The following is a 15,320-nucleotide window of genomic DNA, read 5'->3' on the forward strand; positions in this document are numbered from 1 at the left end:
GGCCGGTGTCCCCGAAAAGAATCGGGGCCCGGCGGAGGGAGTGGGTGTCCCGCCACTGCCAGGTGGGGCGGCGGTGCCTCTGAAGCCGGCGGCGGCGTAAAGMCCCTCCGTTTCTCTTACGATGCGACTTTGGCATCTCCTTGCAGAGCCTCACAGAGCTCGCAGAGGCATTCGTCCGCTTCGGCTTTTCGTTCCAAAAGCACGGGACACTGTCAATGTGGAGGAGGAATGATGTGCCAGGGGCAGGGATGAGGCTGAAAACGAGACCATGCGGCTAAACCAAAGCGCTGGTGGTTCATCAACGGGAAATGTAGGAGGTGTGCTCACTGCACACACCCCTTGTCCCATKGCTCATGTGGCACTTCTTGTTCTAACAAGTTCCATGAAAATAAATAAATAARCAAACACAAATTTCTTGTAGTCRCTGTTAAAGATACCATTATCTATTGGTGAAATTTCCTGCCCGGAATGTTACTACTGAATTGCTAGTGCTTTGTATTCTTTCTCTTTACAAGAAGGAGATGGTAAACTTCTGGTTATACGAGYCAAATAAATGATGTTTGGTGTTTTGTGGGGGTTTGGGGTGTTTTGTTTTTCTTTTTTTTTTGAAGAATGAAGAACGATTTGGGTTGTATATACACATAAATGTCTGTGCAATCCAGTGACACAGAAACTTGAGCAAATGTGGCTCTTCTGCTTGCCCAACAGCCACCAGCCTCGAAACCAGAATGTAGCACGAGTAGATGGAAGAAAAGCAACATGAACTTTGCCCGACCTTGTTTTTTATTTAGCCTCACCTGAGTATCCTTATGAGTCACATGTTTTTTGGCAGAAATTATCATCTGGACAAAATGTTTTACCTTCTTTGTTAAGCAGCATGAAGATCCCAGGGGAGGTGAAGATAGCATTGGGACCTGGAAGATCATGATTAGGCAAGCTGCTTGAAAAACTGTATTTTAAGAATTGGGTGAAGGTGGCTTTTATATTTGTAGGCTTTACCTTTTGAATGCTTCTTTCATGTTTCATACTTTTTATGAGTTGCAATGAAGGAGAGCTCTAGGAGACAAAACCATTTTCTGTCAAATCTTTGCGAATGATTAAGTCAAAACCATAAAATGCAAAAATCATGGTATTAAAGGTGCAAGTCTCTCATTAACTTAGGTGACTTATGTCAGTAATTAAGATCCTGGCTGACAAAAGTTTTGAATTGTATATTGTGGAAAACAGGAGAGGACAGACATGCGAACATTTAAGGAAACCATAGCAACAAAGAGCTCAGTAGCTCTGTACAGGTAAGAAATGCAAGAAATGTATTTGCAAGAGAAAGAGGCTTAGGAAAAGAAMACCGCAGCCCAAGAGAACCAGGGAAGAAATTAATACCAGATAAGACCAAGAGACAAAAGGTCATTTCCCCTTAGGGCAATTACTAAGAAAACTCCACACAACATCTCATTTCTGTGCAGGGTTTGAATCTGCAGTGTCTCAGGTGTATCATGAAAACTGTAAAGCATCAGTACTTAGTTACATTGCTGGTCAGAATATCAGAGCAGAGAGGTCAAGGAATCAGTACCAATGCCCCAGCTTTTCCCAGACGTATGGGACAAACAAAAGGTGTACTGAAGTTGATTGGACAAATGTGGGACAAACAAAAGGTGTACTGAAGTTGATTGGACAAATGTTGGGCAAACAGGTGACTGATCTTCTTACAGAAAAAAGTCCACTCAGGAGGGCTCCTACAATGATCCCTTAACCTTTAATTTCTTGATAAGCTGTGCTTAAGGGAACTATGTAGCTTGGCAGTCCATGAAATTTGTTAGTGTTTTAAATCAGCATATTCATGGCTTGTTGGCATTGAGACAACCTGGTTTCAGGTTGTCTATTTGATTTGACTCTATTTGCTGTTTTGAGGAATGTATTTTCTTTCTTGAGTACTCATCATTGTGGACCCGGAGGCACATGCATGCTTTGTGTTTCAGAAATCAGAAATCTGAATAGCAGGATCTTTCAAGAACATGTACATGAACTTTGAATTTCATGCCTCCATGCACGAGTATAAAGAACACAGAATTAATGGCTCTTCCCCAGCATTCTTCAGATGCAACTCAATGACTACSTAGCTCATCCTTTTTGCAAATTTTAAAATCTGTAAAACCTTTTTGCAAAGGTGTKAAGAGCTTTTTTCCTTTTCTTATTTGAAATTAATATTTTTTGAAGTCTATATCTGTTAGGCCTGTTCAATACAATTTTGCACCCATKATGTCTTCTATGCCAAATTCTGAACCTCTGAATTTGTGTACAGGCATGTTCTCGCCTACTTAGAGAAAGTCAGGCCCCAGAGAAGTGTTCAGCATGTTAATCTCTGTCTGAGAATGCAAAGTTTGGGTATTCTCGGCTTAACATCCTTAATACTAGTTATTTTGTATAATTCTAACAACTGCTGTACTAATACTGTCTGAACAATTCCTAAACTCATGACATTGAAGTCTCCATGAGGAAACCTCTGGTGGAAAATAAAGATGATTCCAAAAATCCTCATGGGATTCTTCAAAAAGAGGCCTCAGAAAATTGTATTGCTCTGAAGCTAAAGACTCAATGTCCTCTCCTRCCCCATCCATGGAGATGCAGAATACACTGCCAGGGAATGAGTGCAAAGAGAACTTTTGTACTAATCAAAACAGCACTGGCCATACCAATAAAGCAATTACAAAACAGTGATGCATCCAATAAAGGATTAAACACCTTGTCCAATGATGTGCTTTACAAGGAATTAGCAGTTAACACTGATGTTTGTAGCAGTTGAATCACCTCATAAGACCATAACTCAGCAACCTCACTCAACTAATTGCTTTCACTGGTTTCAGCTGAAAAATCTTTCTCCCTCATTTTGGACAGAAACCTCCAGGAAAATTTTGTTGGCTCACACTGGAGTGATACTGCAGACGACCATTCTGGCTACTGAGAATTCATGATCATTATGGTGCACCAAGGAAGTGATCCTGCTGTTTACCTGCATTTTCATCCAGATGCAAAAGATTGATCTATGCAAAAGCCAAGCACCATCCTCCTCTGCATGAGCTGGAAGAATTGYGTTTGTCAGTCACCTGTAGTGGGCTGTGCTCTGGCACGCACAYGGAGCAATCATTTATGCTGCAGTGCTGCTTTGAGATGCTGCARCCAGCCTGGGCACCCACCCACTCCACCCTAGGTTCTCAAGAGTTTTCAGGAACCTCCCACACARCTGTGGAGATGATCTGCAGAGTTCTTCATCCACCCAGTGAATGAAAGTCTTGGAAACYCCTCATAGTCCTACACACCTGCAAGGCCCTGAGAGTCCAAGGAGTGCCTTTTACAGCTGGATAACTTACTGCTCCCCCAGTGCTGTGCACCAAATCCTTGCTGCCGAAAGAACATTTAGGAACTGAAAAAGAGAGAAGACTTGGAAGGTGTTAATCCACTGCAATTGTGCCTGTAGTGGCTGGTAACTTTTGCAGTAACTGTTGTCACAGATGCTGCATGTAGGTCAGAAACATGGCCTGAAACCACAGAAAATTCAATTGCAGCAATTGAAAATTTTTGAAGAAATAACAAGCTTAAACAAGCTGGAGGCTGCAAAACTACAGGGGAAAGAAAACATTACTTCTTGATGCTGGATTCTAATCTGAATGAGAACAGAGTTCAAGGTTTGCTACAAAGGATCAAAGAAATCAGAGGACAAACTGGCAAGAATGAAAATGAGAATTAGCAGTGGTAGACACGAACCTGGACCAAAGCTTTCTACAGCTGAAGAGGCTTGGCAAAAAAGATGAAACCATCATGGAGAACGAAAGCTTCAGACACAAAGAAGATGAAATAATGATTGCAAAATCCCAGGTTGTGACAAAGGAGGCCAATTGCCTAAAACCATATTTAAAGTGCCCCTTTCTTCTATCTGGCTTTTTGTGGAGCACTTTTCATTAATTTAGTTCTAGTTAACAACATTAAAATTTAGACTATGAACTAGATAATATTCTTCAAATCTAAATTATTTAAATCATACATGTAGTAGAACCAGTTTCATCTCTTATAGGTACAAAATCTCATGGAGCTGGTCCTGTTTGAGGGAATGGAAATTCAGCAGCAAGGTTAAGTGGGCCTGATGCACAACTTCATGAATTGGATATATGCTGCTCTCTTTACCTGGTAAGTATAACCCGGCTAGTGTGGGGAAACTGAGCTCTTGTCAGCTCTGTAATTTCAGCTCCTCATTAGCCAGTTGGTGCTGCTGAATTGGTACTCATCCTTTACCAGAAAAGCTTCTAAGGCATTTACCCCTTCAGAGTTGATACCTGTGATGAAAGTAGCCAGAAAGGGATGTGTGTCTTGGCTGCTGACTACTCAGCTCCTCCTACCCAGACTGTCACATTGATCACAACCAATATAATTTATCTCAAAATAGGCTGCCCTAGATTCAGCTGCTGCACTTCTGGTGTCATTAACAGTCATAACGTCCATGGGACCACCAAAACGTTTGCAAGTATTTGCATTATGCCTWTTTTCAGCTTTGAGCCCTCCTTCTGGCTGTGGAGACCAGGTTTTGCTGGGCTTTGATTGATCTGTGGTGTGCTGTGATCTGCAGCACTTCTGGGTTCTCCTTAGAATCTTTTGCAAGTGCTAGTCACTGCTTCACCTTTCTGGTGTTGTCCCCTCGTGCTTTCTGGGAAGTTGAAGGAAGGRTCTACAGCTAGTCAGGGTCACAAAAAGGCAGGACAAGGTGCCATTTCCAGGGACAGCAAAGAAGCTCAGAGATCTCAGCAGAGGCTGGGAATCATGGGAACACTCACAGTAGTGTCATATGTGGATTTGGGAGCATCTCTGTTTGCATAGAAATTTCAGTAGTACCTGGGCCTGCAGATACCCATTTTCTCCAGGAATAGCAGTCCTACTGTTTATCCTCAAGATAACATTGTAATTACTTGAGGATCACAATTCATAACAGCCTGTTACAGAAAGAAACAGGAGTTAGAGCTCCTGTGAAGTTTTGGGCACGCCTTTGACTCTTTCTGCAGGATTTTATACCATTTCTAGCCTTGGATGTGGTGATCTTGCACAGGTCTTGTTCTTCCAAGCTTCCTTCTGYGTTTGGTGTCCTGTGGGGGAAGAGGTGAACTCATGCTGCTTCTTCATTGCAGAGTCCATTGGTGGGACAGCTGTCTGAGGCTCYTTGCAGATAACTGATTCAGAAAAACACCTCTAAATTGTCCTGATGACTGAACTAGCTCATTGCTTTTTACTTGCAAGAGATGAGGATGGATAAAAAATATGACAAAAAATTGCCTTTTTTTATCCCTTGATCTGGGCCCTAATATAGCTTGGCTATAGCTGCACAGTAAAACTGGTGTTGGGTTTGATTTCAAGTTATTACACAATCTTTCTGTTAAAGATTTCTGAGGTGAGCCAGGTATGTTTCAGCAGGAGGGGAAGGAATGGAAGAAGAAGATGCCTTTTTCATGTTTAAAATATCTCTAAATACAGTTTCAGAGGTTAGATCATGAATTCTGCAATTGGGGGCAAATATAAACCAATGTGAATAACAGAGTGAGTAGAAGTAAACATTCTTTATAAGACTGGTTGAAAACTTGCCTGAAAAAATTCTTCAACATCAGATAAGGCAGATAATGATTAACTTACATATTCCCCCCCCCCCCTCCTTTTTATAATATAGGCTTTTCTTAATGTTGTTGAGATTTCTAACCCACACGAGGGATTTGAAGAGGTGCCTTTTTAGTGACTGAAGTTCTTGAGGCTGGAGTTCAATAAAACTTCAAAATAAGTAGAAAGTTGTAGCTTTGGTTGAACAAAAATCATAGCTTACTACCAAAATTATAGACCCAGTAATTCCCACCTGGAAATTGTGGTTTGTTTGTCTGCTTTCCTCTCTGAGCTGGACTCCAGTATCTGGATGATTTTTGTAGGGCACACGTTGTCACAGCTGGCAGTGATGAGTATTTCACCTATTTCACCTTGTACTGAGCTTGGGAAGCTTTGTCCACTCTGGTGAGTGGCAACACAAGTCACAGAGGCAACGTTTCCAAAACAGAATTTTCTGTATTTAGCAAAAAGTATTTACCTAAAGTTTCTTTTTACTCTTCCGTTGAAATGGAAAAAATGCTCCAGGGAAAACACAGCTACACAAGTTCCTTTTTTTTCATCCCAGTGTTCTAGTGGATCTTCCTCCTTCCAGTGTTTATTGAGATCTCTTTATTCCTTGCAGCTAAAACGCCTGTTTTCTTCCATTAAAAAGGAGAGAAATGTGTAGAGATGCTAAGAAGATGGTTGTGATGTGCTGTGCTCTGGCTGCAGGTTGCTGCCTATTGCCTGGGGGCTGTGGGACCAGGAACCAGCATGTTCCACTGACCCAGTGCAAGGTCCCACAACTTGAGAGCTGCTCTCTGGTGCCACCATAAAAACAGACATAGAAATGCAGAGAAATTTTGGAGAATCCAGATTATACAACTGTATTACTCAAAGGCCAAAGTCTTTCTGCTTACACTGTTTTTGAGGTTGGCTGGTTCTGCTCTTTGTTCTGAACATCAGCCCAACTTTGCAGCAGGATCAACCTCTCCTTGGATCTGGGAGTGTGCTTTAGTGAGCACACCTTTCTTTCTTCCTGCAAACATCAGTGCAGGGTTTCTATCTTCTGCTTGAGGTATCTTTGGCCATCTGATCCTTTGGTATTTTTCAGTGAGTTCTTGCGTGCTTGACTTCTATGGGGTTTGTACGATTTTGGTTTATGTATGTTAAGTTTACAAGCTATATTGTCCCATACAAAATATACATAGTATGGGAAGGGCTAAACTTCCTGTCTACATTGTGAGGTAAGAGAGGAATATCTGTGCTTTTCAAATGTCTGATTATGTTCAGAGGGTTCAGTTGTAAATAGTGACAGAGACATGCAAATGGAGAAGGATAGTGAAGATATGGTTTTGGATAAAAACCATAAAGGGGCTCATACCCTCTTGCATGTTTTAAGATTTAAATAGAGACAGCATGGTCTGATATCACTAAGACTGGTGGAATGGKTTTTTTTTGTTTCTTTTTTACACTGTTCTGACAGTAACTTACTATATGCTCTTGGGTGAGTCACTTTCTGAATTCCTTTCCCTTTCTACTTTGCATTTGCTATTTGGATTACAGACTCACCAGGGAAATGAAGCTTCTCCCCTGAAATATTTGTGTAGCATTGAACTCAGTAGAACTGTTCTGTAATTAGAGTGTTCAAATATGGATGTAATGCTAATAATAGTAGTAATTAATTAGACATTTAATCATCACAGTATTTACATAACATTGCCAGCATTTCATGCAAATGTTTTATCCAAATATTTTGTGGGAGTTTACCCATGTATCCTTTTCACAATAGTGTTATACATCTTCATGAGAGAGAAACAATATTTGTTTTTTTATGGTTTAGGATCATTGTCTCTCTCGCTCAACCCTAATGTAATAATCTCCCTTGCAGTTAATAAAATTTTTCCAACCTTTTGAAAAGGTTCTCCTTGAAGGATATTACATATTAGACAATAATTAATCTGCCCTCCATGATAGTCACTGTCCTTAGGAAAGCTCTGTAAGTAACCTACCATGTAGATTTCCACAAAGAATGTCTTGCAGATGCTGAAATCCACAGATTTAATCAATTGTTTTTCATACAATTTAACGAGCAGATTCTGCATAGCACAAACCTAGTTATAACAAGCTGAGTATGGTGTTATCCCAAAGTTTAGTTTGTCCATACTGTTGCTAATGTTGATGAAAAGTGCTAAACTTGCCAGATCTCAGGCTGGTGGTCAAACTTGAAAATTATTCATGTATATGACATCCTTCTGTGGCTGAAAGAAAAAAAAAAMCCACCTTAAAAGATGAGAAGACATAATGCCACCACTATAAATGGCAAAGTCCTATGAAATACAAAGCTATAAATGACATATTTCCAGGGCAAAAGCAGTTTTGACTAYTGATCTAACACTGCTGGCAGTGTTACCACTCTGAGCCATTTCCTGGGTTATGCACTACGACTGGATAGCAAAAGAGATTCTACTATTGCCAATGCAACACAGATGAAACATTATTTCTGAACCAGGTTCAGAGGGCAGGACAGCAATAGGTTTAATTATTGCAATTTGAGTTTGAACTTCAAAGCTGCCTAGCTGCCCAGCTGCTGGAGCAGCAGGGTGTGAGAGCACACACAGGGACATACAAGGTTCTTTGCCCCCTCTCTGCAAATCTTTGTGTGGTCTGTAGGTATTTCCCAACACCTCAGGGCCAGCAGTTAAGGCCATTTTATCCAAAAGGGATAAGGGCTGGAACAGGGGCTCATATTAAAAACACTGGTGGCCAGAGATTGCTGTGGCCTTTGAGCTGCTCCCTTCTGATGGAGTAGTCATTCTTAGCACTACTACCAGAAAACATTGTCCTTCTCAAAGTCTCCTAGCTGTGTCTCTCACCTGGAGCTAACATAGTGTTGGTTAACAAAGTCTAGACGGCAATGTACAAAAGAGAAATTTGCATAATATCAAATCAGAGTTTAATGAGATCACATGTGCTGTTTGCTCTGAGATAGGTGGGATGTGATTGCATTTCCTACTTCATATGGTGGTTTCAGGGGTTGCTGAAAATGGTTATTTTCTTTATATTTAGTTCCCTTGTGCCTAATACTCAGTGCCTCCCTTTATCTCCGCACCTGCCACCACCTTCTTCTTTCTCTAGAAGAAGACTAGATTGATTTCTAGAATAAAAGACCTAGTCTTAGTCTTAGTACATTAGTTGTGGTTCCAAAAAGTGCCTAGGTGTGACATTCATGATGAAGGGGGAGAAAGAAGATCTCCTTCCTATTTATTTCCCTWTTGGTTTTTTTTTTTAGGTAAGAAGCAGTTGGTAGAAAGCTTCCTACTACTTCATCCTAGGCAGAGCTTCTCAAGGAATCTGGAAACATTTTAGTCACTTAAATACTGTCCCTTGCTAATTTTTCCAATGCTTTCCAGCAGCTCTTTGGCTAACTTGGACAGTAAATTTTTTTCTCTGCAAAACCAGGATCCAATTCTCAGCACTGAACATATTCTTGGAAATGTGTGCACCCACCAAGTGATTTTAGATTGTTTTTTAAACAAGCTCCTTTTTGTTGCTGTATTCTTGCTTCAGTATCTCAGTGTCGTAGTGGGCTATTAGCTTCTCCATACTTGCCCAGAGGGGCACTACGCATTCCTAGGGCTATTTGCTCTCTGCCAGGGCATCTTCCCCATGCTACAATATCTGACTTCCAAAACCCCTCAGAGGAACTGGGCGACATCACCAGATCTTGTTGTGGTTTGACCTTTTCTCTTCCTCAAGCTTGCTGAAGTGAGAGCTTGATTTGTATGTCTTCTCTTGTTTGACTGACTTTTCTTGTTAAAATTTTCTATAAGCAATGATAAAATTTCCTGGATCATGTGTCTTGAAAAATATTGGGTTAGACTTACTTTAGGTATCAAAGGCATCATTAGAAGCTGAAATATGATTCAAGGCAGTGTCATGGCTAAGAGGATATTTGGAATAAGAAACAACTATGCACTGTTCGTTGAGTGGGGATGAATCAGAGATACGTTCTACACGCGATCACTGTTCTGTACTCCACTTGGACAATGAACAGGTCTGTGGCATTGAAAGGAATTCCAGCAAGCTTATTTTTGGCAATCATGGACAGGCTACTTGGTACACTGGTTCTCTTAATTTCAACTGAGTAAAAGAAGGCAGTTAAGCTCCTTTATGAAAGCAAACAAGGCAAAAAGAGAAGGCTGTGTCTAAAGCAGAAAAAAGCAAGAAATATGAAAGACTAAGGTGGTGATTTTTGGGAGGGGGGGAGAATTACCATTTTTGGTAATGAAGAGCAAGGGCAGTGGGTGGAACACAGCCGTGGATGTTTTCTCTGGAAGCAGAAACACAAGAGCTGCAGCAGGAGAGTCAGGAGAACTTGGAGGAGCATTTCCCCTCAGCAGAAGGCAAGACAAAGCTTTTGAGCAGACTGGTGTTTGAAAAGACAGGCTTACAAGCATGCCCAGATGAACTGTTTCTTGTATGTTCCTATTGGGTCTGGGAAGAAGAAGGATATGTCCATTCTTTGTGTATAAAAACAGGTGTAACAAAGAAATACCTGGCTCAGATCACAAGCTTCACTATGCAACAGAAAGAGTTAAGCAAATCCCAGGCACTTCCTTTTKACTACTAGAAGAGGAAACAGTAGAATAAACATATATATGCAGGTATGTATTTTCCATTGGAGCAGCCCACTGCTTGAAAACAGTGCTTCTATGGCATGAATGACTGTCAATGAGTTTTATTAGAAAACCTTTTTTCACTTTTTTTTTTTTCAGTTAGAACAAAGAAAAGACTGAAAATAAATTTAAATCTTTTCAATATTTTAAAAAGCAAACAATTTGATGTCTCTGATTTCAGAGCGAAGTGCTGGACTTGGAACTGCATTTCAAAAATAGGCTAGAAAAGCTGGACTTTTAAAAACAAAATATAACAATTCCACCCATGTTTCAGTCCAGCCAGTGAAAAAAAAACACAATTCATTTTGATAGTGTGAATCTGGTTCTCCCGTTTCTGAAAACAATGTACAGTTTTAGCATGCATTTCTTTCTATCTGAAATGGTGAGTCTAGCAATTTAAAATATATAATAGTTATTCTTTCTGACATTCAGCCTCCAGAAGTCCCTTTCAAACCTAACAATTMTGTGATTCTGTGATTCATTTTCCCTGCTCCCAGCTGGTCATCACTGTGCATAGACAACCCCAGGCCTGGACCAGGGGTCCCCTTCCTTAACCTGGCATCTGCTTTCTGCTATGGCCTGGGATCCTTTAATTTTCCCTGACTTGTGGCTTTGGTTAAGGAAGAATTTCTTCCAGATCCTTTATTCAAAATAAATCTGAARCTGTTTCTGATACTGCTTCTTCAAGTGTTTTCAGCTATTACAGGGACAAATCCAGAACCATCTTAGTGTTGTAGTCTAAGTACTTGCTCTGGGGAGACAGATGAAGTTAAATTGGATCTTCTGTGCTGTTCAAGTTATAGATTTTGTTGTTTTGATGAGTTTAGTATTTTCAGCAGCTGTTGAAAAAGCTGTAAGCAATTAAAACCTGATTCTATTAAAACCTCTTGTATGCCTATTAATGCTTTTGTTTCAGAATCAGGTGAAAAGAACTTTGTGATAGAGTTCAGTTTTTATACTTTTTTGCTGTAAAGTGGGCTTTGCTAGTGGTGACAATCTTTACTAATGACACTGCCAGTCACTCCTTATGGTCTGGAATGATTACTTTTTTCTAAAATGAACTAGAGATTACAAATGTCCCATTTTTTTTTCCTAAAGGTTAATCTGAGACTTCAATCTGAGAAAAATCCATTTACAAGTAAGAGTCTGACTAGCTTTATCCACTGCATCAGAAATCATCCCAGTGGTGATCATTAAGGAAAGGCTGTAAAAAGCAGTAGAACTGGAAAAGATTTGGAGGAATCCTTGCAGAAAAAGAGGCAGACTTCATTCTAAGAGGTGTTAATGGGAGCTTAACGTTATGGATGCAAGAAGTGGGTATTCCTGTTAAGTACTGTGTCCAGCTTTGGACATGGCACTTCCAGAACAAAGCAGGTCTCCAGAGACAGAAGCCACAGGATTGATAAAGAATTTGCTAAATATTTGTCTAAATTATGTGGAAATCATGATGTGTTTGTATCAGTTTATGCTAAATGAAGGGAAATACAAAAGGGAACAAGACAATTCTTTCAGTATGTCACAAATGGTTATGAAGAAAATAATGATCAGTTATTCCTTAYGACMCCTGCAGGGAGGACAAGGACTTTAATGGGTCTTGTTCAAAYGGGTCAGTGATAACCAGAGCTTCATGGCATCATCATTCTTACTCCTCGTATTCAGCTGGGCAAAAGTGGATGCTAAATACTCTGTTGTGCAGAGCGCCCGTGTTCAAGATGTACTGAAGAACTGGTCCTAAATGTTGAGCAATGAGAGATTTGACAAGAAAAAGGCTGTAATAATGTCACAGATTCTTTTGGGACATCTATAAGCATTATAAGTATTTATATAAAAAAGTAAGATTTTATGTACCTTTGTATTTTGTTAGAAGATAAATCATTCGTAACGTTTCACASACTAACATTCCATATGATAATTCCATGCACTATGGCCATCTTAAATAAAACGTAAAAGAAGAAGAACATTTTATTCACAAAATGAATATGAGAAAGTTGAATTAAAACTGATATGCTAGATGATTTTTTTTTTTTTTTTGAGATGTGCAATTCCATGTGACCAGGCATAACACAGGCTGCACAAATAATACAGAATGTTAAAGAACTATGTTAGAAGGCTAGTATTTGTACAAAAAACCCAGAAAAAACTACACATGGCATAAAACCCCTGAAAAAAAAGTACTCCATTTGTATCAATGAAAATCTTGTCATTCACTTCAGTGAAGGTAGGTTTTATCTACCATTTCACCTCACATTATCTTATAATATGAAAATAAGATTCGGGTACTAATATAACTAGAGAATTAGAGTACAAGATAATCTCCTCTGTAAAATGGGAGGCTTTTGTTCAAAATGTCTACAATCATTGGTTTTATCTGCCTTATCATCTCTTTTCCTCTCTGATGAATGCAAACTGTTTGGGTAATTTGCTTTGACCAGATCTGTGYCTGGAAGATCTTAAGTGGAAAAACTATTTGCATACTTAAGAATCCTGAGAACAGAGAGTGGCATTATAGTTTGGGATTTGGTTGGGGGTTTTTATCCCCTGTGCTGGGCTAAGAGAGACACTTTACATTTATATGTAGCAATTACCATTCCTAATTTTTGTAATGAAACTGTCTGGTGAAAAATGTAACATGTAAAATGGAGGYTGCCAGGCTAAGCTTCCTGCTGTTTGCTTCCCTCATTTTTAATGTACCAGCCCATTAAAGTTTTATATCTCTCTCTTCTCTTCTCCTCTGACTGTTTTTACAAAGTATTGTTTCTCAAGAGATGTGGTCTGCAAAGAAAAGGCAGCTCACTGGAACTCTTATGCAGAAATATGAAGGGGTTGCTTCTATTATTTTTTTCTGAACTAGTTTGAGAAATTGTTTCATACACACACACACACACACACACACACACACACACACACACACACACACACACAAACACACACAAAATTGTAACAGAACAGAAATTGTAGCTGCTACCTTGTGCCATTTTTTGGTTGAAAATCTCAGCAGCACTAAAGATGAATGCAAAAGAATTACTGAAAAAAAATCYACATAAAGAAACATGCAGTAACAGTACTTATTGAACTGGTTATACATGTGTGTTTTTTTTACAGAATGCAGAAATCTGCTTGCAGGAAGTAACTTTGTCCAATGGCAAGAGTGATGTGATGAATAAAGCTCACCACTTTGTCTGTATCAGTACAGAGAAGACCATGGAAAATGACCACCCTATCCTTACCTATGAAAAATTTTGTTTTTAAAATATCCAAACAAGAATGTGCTTTTAGCAATTTTTTTTCCTTTGTATTGAATAATCCAAGGGTAATTCCGAGGTTGAAAGTGCAGCAGTGCTAATTGGAAGTATTCTCTCAGCAAAAAGTGCATAGTAGAGAATAATAAACTCAAACTGGAAGTGGCAGAATGATTTCACTGATAATACTCATGCACATTTCATTACCCTTTTTGACCTCTGGTCACTAGCAAAATGTAAAACCTATGATTAAAAATAAASATTTTTAATATTAAAAAAATGTTATGTCTGTTGCTGACAAAAACTGAAAGAGATGCATTATCTTCTGCTAACAACTTCTCACTTTTTCCCAGGGCTGCARTGTTATTTAAAGAATATGGAAATAAAACTCATATTTCTCTCTGTCTCCTATGGTGGTACTTCAGATTATTTACAAAAAGATAGTTTAAACAATGCTGTGAACTTGTGCTGCTAGTCTTACTGACGAGTGATATACTATATTTCTAGGAATTCTACTTCAGGATGTTTAAAAATAAACGCCAAATTATTACGTTTTAGACTATAATCTAGTTAGAAACTCACATAACATTTCCATGATGTGTAAATATTTATAATTCATTTCCACTATCTGTTGTGTAATGTGTGCAATGCTTAACATGGATTTATTATTTTAACAGATATTAATTTCACAGCCCTTTCATTTTGTGAATTTCAGCAGAAGTGCAGTATAATGCATAATTTTCAGGAGCATTAATTTTTTCAGGTTGTTCAGACTCATAGGAAATAATTTGCTTGCTAATCCTATGAAATAGAATGGCCTTTTTCAGTGAGAAAAGAAGATCTTATGTCCAGATGCTTTATAATTTATATCTGTTTTTTAAATTATTGAAAAAGTGCAGCCTGTGGGCAGAGAAATCTCATTACTTAAAATCTGCACTTCAAGAGAATTTAAAGTTGTACAAATAGATTTTAAGTTTGATAGGAAAATTGATTGGAGATTGTACATTGTGAATACATTAGGTTTATAAAGACAAAACATGCATGAAGGGCAATTACTGCTAGTGTTGCTATATTAGTATGAATGTTAATAGCATGTTTGTTTTTGAAATGGGTTATGCATTCTGGTAAATGTCTGCTTGAATCTAGTCATCTGTGTATCACTTGTCTAAGTACTCTCATTTAAGATGCCATATCCCTTCTTGTAGCAATAAAGGGGTAAAGCAACATTAATATTAAATAATTAGAAAAACAAAAGGGGAATGATTAAACATATTTACATAATTGAAATAACACTGAGTCGCAGTGGGAAATCGGGACAATGTTGTCTCCTTTCAAAGTAATTCATAATTCAGATTTTTAATTATGGCATATTCATTCATTTAAAGATGATTCTGGATGAGAGGGCCACTAATGAAATACAATCATTAGCATCTAAACAAAGTAATTTAGAAAGTCTCCTTTCGGGGAAAAGATTTCTAGAACATCATCAATCACACAAGATATGCAAAAACAAGCAATTAAACCACACACAAGAACTACAACAACCTTATATATTAGTAATGTACACATGAAAACATAACTGATTACAATGATTAGAGTAGGGTAGTGTGGTTAATTTGTATGTTATGTAGTAATTTCATGGAAGAATGTACCAGGACAGACACATCTCACAAAAAATAAATGYCATGCCATTGATATATATTTCAAATATATTAACATCATTGTAGACAGTGCCAAGTTATCAATAAAAATCCAGTGATGAAAATATGGAATCATGTTCTTCAAAGGCGTTTAA

General features: G+C 38.6%; 1 long non-coding RNA gene across 1 annotated transcript in view; it reads left to right on the forward strand.

The window, feature by feature from the left end:
- LOC130574128 (uncharacterized) overlaps positions 1-13,932 on the forward strand; it is a 15,616-nt gene extending 1,684 nt beyond the window's left edge. The window contains exons 2-3 of the long non-coding RNA XR_008965388.1: positions 4,067-4,179; positions 13,389-13,932. This is a non-coding gene — a long non-coding RNA (uncharacterized LOC130574128). The remainder of the gene's footprint in view (positions 1-4,066; positions 4,180-13,388) is intronic.
- Positions 13,933-15,320: the final 1,388 nt, after the last annotated feature.

The sequence above is a fragment of the Malurus melanocephalus genome, unplaced genomic scaffold (genome assembly GCF_030028575.1).
Source record: "Malurus melanocephalus ecotype Western Australia unplaced genomic scaffold, MMel_1.1 scaffold_0, whole genome shotgun sequence".
Taxonomy (NCBI): Eukaryota; Metazoa; Chordata; class Aves; order Passeriformes; family Maluridae; genus Malurus; species Malurus melanocephalus.